The following is a 7,871-nucleotide window of genomic DNA, read 5'->3' as shown; positions in this document are numbered from 1 at the left end:
CACTATGCCATGTAGTTTACCTAATAGCATATTTAATAAGACACAATATCACTGATGATGTATTTATAGAATCTTTGAATGGAACTGGAATGCTGATCATTTTTAGCCAACTATAGAAATACAGAAATTACTCTGCCAGCAAGCAATGTGTAACCAATTCAAGTGATACCAATGAGTTTTTAGAAATTGTACACAAAGTCCTTTTACATATTGGTTTATTTTTCCCAATACACACAGCTGGCTATCTCATAGCCTTTTTAAATGGAGAAATATAATTTTCAGAAATATGGGTTTACAAAGCATGGTGGTCATGAACTCTTTTCTGTATTTCCAAATTGGACAGCCAGGCACAGAGTTCCTCTGGGTGGTTGGCCCAGTGAATCATGTCGCAAAGATAGTACTGGTTGAAAGAACTGAGTGCCAAACTCAACTCTAAATGTTCTGTTTCACTCCAGCGGATTCTATTGTGGCTGCTTTGGAAAAATGGCATGCTGGCTTACTGCCATATTTCTCATTCATCCTTGTATTGGAGGGAAAGAGCCAAAAATTTAGAGAGATATTTGGATTTTTAAAAAAATTCCTTTCATCTATATAATTTAATATCATTTTAATTGAGCACCACTGATAGCTAATAAATAATTCAAAAAGGGGTCTTCCTAACTCTTTTGTTTAGACAGGATGAAAACTGATTCACATTTGGAATAACTGCTTTATGACTAGTTGAATTAATCATGTGTGCAGAATATAATAGGTGGTAATTGATTCCTTAAATTTAAGAAGTTTGCAACATAACTAAATGCAATGGTATTGAATTGCTTTCAAAGTATTCTATAACATGACCAGACACACTGAGAATTAGGAGTAATAAAGAGATTACTGGCTTACAGTCTTCAGGTCTAAGCAGGTATGCAGTCTAACCTGAAGGAGAGATTTCAAGTAGTCCACAGCATAATCAAATAGAAGGGAAACTTAATGAGAAAACACAAATATCTGTGTTGTCAGCACAGGCATAATAATTTGTTTTAAACCAATAGACTTGTCATTCTAATACACAATTTTTAGGTTAAACTTCTCAGTAGCTAGCTTCCTACTGACTCCAGTTTTAGAAATAGCAATACATCAAAAGAATAAGTAGAAGCAGTGTACTTCCAAAATTTTAAGAGTTCTCATGTCATTCATTTCAATACCACTCAACTTATATCAAAATCTACATAAATATAGAATAGATAATACTTTTACATAATTATTATATAATAATTATTATGAATGAAATGATGTCATAAACAGAATGTCTAACATTTTTTCTGATGTTCACAACTCTATTTGAAAAATTATATTATTTCAAAGATGATTTCAAAACTGATGAAGAAATGATAGAGAAAATAGAATGTGCTGTCAGGTACTGTAGCATTGAGGAAGATAACATCACCCAGATTACTGTGTCCCTTAACAGACAGTGCTCCAGAAGGCCACTCCCTTCCTCAGACAATTCCAGAGAAGCGTCTGAAGCTAGAAAACAGCTACACAGCCTTTAAGTCTCTTGATGGGTTTAATATATTTGAAAATATAAACAGAAAAGATGATATACTAGAGGGATTTAAATTTAGGGATTTGAACAGTGAGTATTTGAAGGAATGAGTTTGTTGGCTCAATATGGACATTCCATAATGGATACATAGTTTATATTTGAACATATAGTACATGAGAAACATATGTAATTTTGTAAATTTAAAACTATGTATATTTATATAGGTCTTATCATACTTATTTAGCCACAGTACCTTTTTTTGAGATTTATTTATTTATTTTAAAGGCAGAGTTACTGAGAGGCAGAAGCAGAGAGACAGAGAGAGGTCTTCCATCTGCTGGTTCACTTCCCAGATGTCTGCAATGGCCGGAGCTGCACTGCTCCGAAGCCAGGAGCTAGGAGCTTCTTCTGGATCTTCTACCGGAGTGCAGTGGCCCAAAGACTTTGGCCATCTTCTATTGCATTTCCAGGCCATAGAAGAGAGTTGGATTGGAAGTGGAGCAGCCAGGACTTGAACCAGTGACCATATGAGATGCCGGCACTGCATGCAGCAGCTTTACCCACTATGCCACAACGTTGGCCCCAAAGTGTCTTCTCCATATGTATTTTCTTGTGTAACTATAATTAGTTCTTTTTTTCTTTTCAGGGTTTACTATGGTTATTTACTGTTCAGCAAGAATTGGAATCCAGATGGTTCTGTTTTCAGATATTTATTTTGTTTAATGTCACCTATCAAACTCTCTACAAAATTATTTATCATATTCTGTTTGTTCATATGGGTAGTTTTCAAACTTCAGTCACATGAATAAAATTCAGCTAATCAGTGATTCATTTTGTCTTAAAAATCCTATGTATTACTTTAAGCTTAAAAGAAAATCTGTCCAGCTGAACATCATGACACAAATGGACCATTTTTACATATATTCTTATAATTTTATCCAAGGTTGATAATTAACAAGAAAAAAAAGGAGATCAAAGTGCTTTACAATCTTAAGTGTGCTTGGTATTGATTTACAGAAGTTGACTGGATTGTTTTTAGTTGAATGATAAGATTATTCCAATGATGATTTTTAGAACATGAATTAAAGGATAGTGAAGGTTATTTTTTTCTTCTTTCAGTTTAGTCCATTGGAAAGTGGGTAAGAAAATTGTATTTGGAAAAACAGAACCTTTAAAGGAGTATTAATTATATTTTTGAAATACTAGTTTATCTATCTTCATCTAATTGAAAGAGAGAGAGAGAGAGAGAGAAATGTCTTCCCTCTGTTGATTCATGGTCCAAGTGTCCACAACTGCGAGGACTGGTCCAGGCCAACATCAGGAGCCCAGAAGTCCATTTGTGTATCACAGATAGGTGGTAGGGGCCCAAGTATTTGAGCCATCATCTGTGACTCCCAAGATTCACAGTTGGAAGCTGGATAGGAAGTGGAGGAACCAGAACTTGAACCAGCACTCAATATGGAATGCAGAAATCCCATGGGGTAGGTTAACACACTGCTATATGATACTCATCCAAGAAAATTCGATTTTGAATATAGTGTCATCTGAAATATGCTGATATTTAATTGATATTAACAATTGAAAGATGATTAATAAAAATTTTGCCTTATACAATAACTTATTAACAGACGGTAGTCAAAGAAACCTTTGAAGGAGATAAAACGAGTAGGTAGAAATAACTGTATCAGGGAAGCATTAAGTTAGTAGAGGGATCTAAGTTAATAAAACCTAAGTCAAGGAGAAGTACACAAATGTGCACTTTATGAATAAGGGGTTTCAAGGCTTTGGATCTGTAATTTAACTTGAAGAGAAATACTAGCAACTTATAATGAACAATATTAAATTGCCAGAGATATTTTTTATATTTAACAACCTTTTTATACTACTTGTGATCATGATGTTGTCCTATTATGTTACATCAGAAGAAAAAGAATCAAACAAGTAGATCCTTTCATTTATGAGCCTTCAACTAATATTAATGAACTAAAATTTCATAAATTCTCTCAAGCTTGAAATTATAAGAAACAGTTCACATAAATGATTTTATTAAGAATAAACAAAATTTCCTGTTAGCAAATGATACATTTTATACAATTTTAAGAGTTAGTGAAAGTATTATGTAAACATTTCTAAAATATCTATTGTATATGCAATGGCCAGTATCCTGAACAAACTGAAAAAAGCAAGAGAGAAAATAATAATCCTTAATTTAATTTCTTTTTATTTTGTTAACCCTCAGGACTTAATTTCTTTTTTTTAAAGATTTATTTATTTATTTGAAAGTCAGAGTTACACAGAGAGAAGAAAGGCAGAGAGAGAAAGGGAGGGAGGGAGGGAGGAAAGAAAGAAGAGAGGAAGGAAGGAAGGAAAGAGAAAAAATCTGTGCAAATCAGTATAGCTGCAGATACAGTTTTGTGAAATTTTGTTTTACACCTTTGTCAAACCAATGGTTAGAAATATTATACTATTATAGTTTTAATGATCTGTGATTACTTTAAATTTTAGTGTATACAGATGAAATGATCATTTTCCATTCAATTATTATTTATAGGCATTGTCTATGTTCCCACTAAACCAGGGTCTTTAAGTTTACAGAGAAGCACAAATACAATATAATGACTCTACTTTCTATAAATGGTAAAAAAAGAGATTTGATATGACATGAAATAATATACCTTTTAACAAGAGTTGAAGCCAAAATGAACTGATACCTTTGCATATCCTTTTCCCTCAATCCTTGATAGCAAAGAAAAAGTCTAACTTGTTTCTAAAAAGCAATCCTTAATTTCAAGAAAAGAGTAGTAAGTAGGGTATTATAATATAAAAATGAATGACTTCAAGTTGAAGGGTGAACCCAAGCTGTCTGCCCAAATGAAGGCAGTGTCGGCCGAGTGCCTGGGACCCCCACTGGACATCTCCACCAAGAACATCACCAAGTCCCTGGCCTCATTCATCGAGATCAAAGAGGACGGAGTGGGCTTCTCCATCTGAGACCTCTACTACCGGGACAAGGTCTCAGCACCGTCAGCCTGCCTACCAGGGCAGCACTTCCCCAGGCAGTCTCGAGCTGCGGAGACGTCCCCTCTGACCTGGAGGAAGTCCTATGACCGAGGGCAGACCATCAGGTCCTCAGATGTGGGATTCACTCCTCCATCACCCCCTCCCACTCGGCCCCACAAGGACTGCAATGTCTTCTCACGACTCACCAGTAACCAGAGCCAGGGGTCGGCACTGGACAAGTCTCACGACAGCGACTCCTCTGTGTCAGCGGCCCTGAGGGGCATCATCACACCTGTCAGAGGCCAAGGGCACTCAGACGGCCCCGCTGTAGTGCATCTCCATGGCCAAGGGCCACACCAAGCCCATCCTCTGCTTGGATGCCACGGACGAGTTGCTTTTCACCGTGTCCAAAGACCACAGCTGCAAGATGTGGAACTTAGTCACAGGGCAGGAGATGGCAGCCCTGAAGGGCCACCCCAACAACGTGGTGTCCATCAAGTACTGCAGCCTCTCAGGGCTCGTGTTCTCCGTGTCCACCTCCTACATCAAGGTGTGGGACATCCGGGACCCTCACGTTCTCAGGCCAGGTGATCTCAGGGGACGCCTGTGCCGCCACATCCACCCGCACCATCACCAGTGCCCAGGGAGAACATCAGATCAACCAGACCATGCTCAGCCCCTCCGGCAGCATGCTGTACGCCGCCTTGGGCAACGCCGCCAACATCTGGGAGCTCAGCAGGTTCCAGCCCATTGGCAAGCTGACTGGCCACATCAGCCCCGTGATATGTCTGATGGTCACCTACACCGCCAGCCAGCACGACCTCATGGTGACCGGCTCCAAGGACTACTATGTCAAGATGTTCGAGCTGGGCGAGTGTGTGACCGGCACCATCAGCCCCACCCACAACTTCGAGCCCCTGCACTACGATGGCATTGAGTGTCTCCCCATCCAGGGAGACATCCTGTTCAGTGGTTCCTGGGACAACGGCATCAAGAAGTGGGACCTGGAGCAGCAGGAGCTCATCAAGCAAATCTCCAACACACACAAGGACTGGGTGTGTGTCCTGGCCTTCGTCCCAGGCCACCCCATGCTGCTGAGTGCCTGCAGAGCCGGCATCATCAAGGTCTGGAACGTGGGCAACCTCACGCCCATCGGTGAGATCAAGGGCCACAACAGCCCCATCAACGCCATCTGCACCAACACCAAGCACATCTTCACGGCTTCCAGTGGCCTGACGGTGAAGTTCCGGAGCATGCAGAGGGTGCCTGGAGGCGCATCCTAGGAGCGAGGGCCGAGGGATGCCGAACCCTTGGCCCCAGCCATGGATGGGGGTGGAGGCTGCGGTCCCCTCCTGCCCTGCTTGCTCTCGGCCTTCCCACTGAGCGCTGCCCCTCAGAGAGAGCTGGGGAGACTGAGCCATGAAGCCAAGGGGCGTCATCCCTCTTCCTCCCTCTTCCGCAGTGTGGTCTCTGCTGAGTCTCAGGGCCTTTCCCCGGGGCTCAGAGGGGAACTGAAGCAGCGCAGCCCAGCCCAGCTCCGTGGTGCCCCCTAAGGAGCGGGCCTCCCCCTGTGTCCCAGCCCAGCCTCCTAGCCACTGCACCTGCCTCTGAGCCCAGTCCTCAGGTAACCCCGGGAGCCAGGTGCAGGCAGCTGGCCCTGTGCCCTGGAGGCTCCAGCACTGGCTCAGGGGCCTCTCCCAGGGGGCTAGGGTAGAGCTGCTTGGGGAGCTGGTCAGAAATACTCCAGCCATTTAATTTATTATGTTTTTGTTTTTGTATTTTGCTGTTGCCTCCTGGAAATGGACTTGAAGTTTCTTCCCACGTGTTTTCTCCCTCCACTCTCGGGGTGGGGGCCAGGAATCCCCAGGGCCACTGCCTCCATGTGCTGTGCACAGGAGGGGAGTGCCCCCTCCCACTCTGCAGCTTGGGTCTGTCCCCGCCCCTGCCCCCGGGGACCCTCCAGGCCTCCCCACACTACAGTGCTTTCCCCTGTCCTGGGGCCTGGCACCCATGCCGGGCAGCCTCACATCAGCCATGCCCGCCGTGCCATATGTGTTTTCTACCCCAGGGGCTCGTGCCCACCGCCCCCAGAAAAACAGGGCCTGCAAGGTCACACAGAGAGCAGCTCAATGGATGGCCCCCCAGCAAGTTGGGGGGGGTGAGGGTCCCCAGGCTTCCCCACCCAGCCCCGGGGGGCTCATGCTGTCTCTGGGCTCCCCGGGCTTCTTCCACCCTGGTTTTGACAGCAGCCCCACTTTCTAGCCTTAAAACCGGCCTGGGCGTGGGCCCCCCCACTGAGGATCTCAGTGAGCTGCTTCCTCCTTCCCCTAGGACTGTGGCCTCCCAGCTCCAGAGTCCCAGCGCCCCCTGTTGGGGCAACTGTGGATTTGCAGGAAGGCTCCACGTGCGCGGGCCCCGGCCCCTCCCCGCCCACACTACCCCTGGGCTCCTTCCCCAGGGCACGGTGACTTTGGGACTGCTGAGCTGGGGCCAGGGTGGCTGCCGTGGCCCAAGGAAGGCTGGGGGCCTGTCTTCCTCCCATGGCTGCTCGTGTGTGGACCTCAGGGACATGCTGCTGGACTCTGGCTGTGCTGACCTGCGAGGAGCGCCTGAACCCAGCCCCTGGGCACCTGGTCAGTCTCCTGACCTGGGGGAAGGAAAAAAAAAACAAAAATTAAAACTTCTTGCATGGCAGAAAATAATTGGAGAAAAAAGGATCAAAAACCAGATTCTTTTTTTAAGATCATATTTATTTATTTATTTATTTGAGAAGTAGAGTTACAGACAGAGAAAGGGAGATAGAGAAAAATGTCTTCCATCTGCTGGTTCACTCCCCAAATGACTGCAATGGCCAGAGCTGGGCCAATCCAAAACCAGGAGCTAGAGCTTCTTCCAGGTCTCCCATGCAGATGCAGGGGCCCAAGCACTCGTGCCATCTTCAACTTCTTTCCCAAGCCATAGCAGACAGCTGGATAGGAGGAGGAGGAGCCAAGACACAAACCAGCACCAAATGGGACGCTGGTGCTGCAGGTGGAGGCTTAGATGACTGTGACACAGCACTGACCCCAAACCCAGATTCTTACCTAAGGAAAATATTCTCAACAACTATCATAGAAATAAGAATAATTTCATTAATGAATAAAACACTTCTATAACTGATTATAAAAAAGGAATAGATCCAATTAGAGTGGTAAAATATTAGTATGCAATTATGGAAAAGGAATTACAAAGCTCTTATATAAATATTTACTAATAGCAAGAAAAATATCAGGTAGATTAACTACTATATTATTCTTAATAATAGCTATGCAAAGAGCTCACTTTGATAGCACAACTTGTTGAC

This window comes from Lepus europaeus, chromosome 5 (genome assembly GCF_033115175.1).
Source record: "Lepus europaeus isolate LE1 chromosome 5, mLepTim1.pri, whole genome shotgun sequence".
In the NCBI taxonomy this organism is placed as follows: Eukaryota; Metazoa; Chordata; class Mammalia; order Lagomorpha; family Leporidae; genus Lepus; species Lepus europaeus.
Note: the sequence above shows the minus strand (reverse complement) of the source record.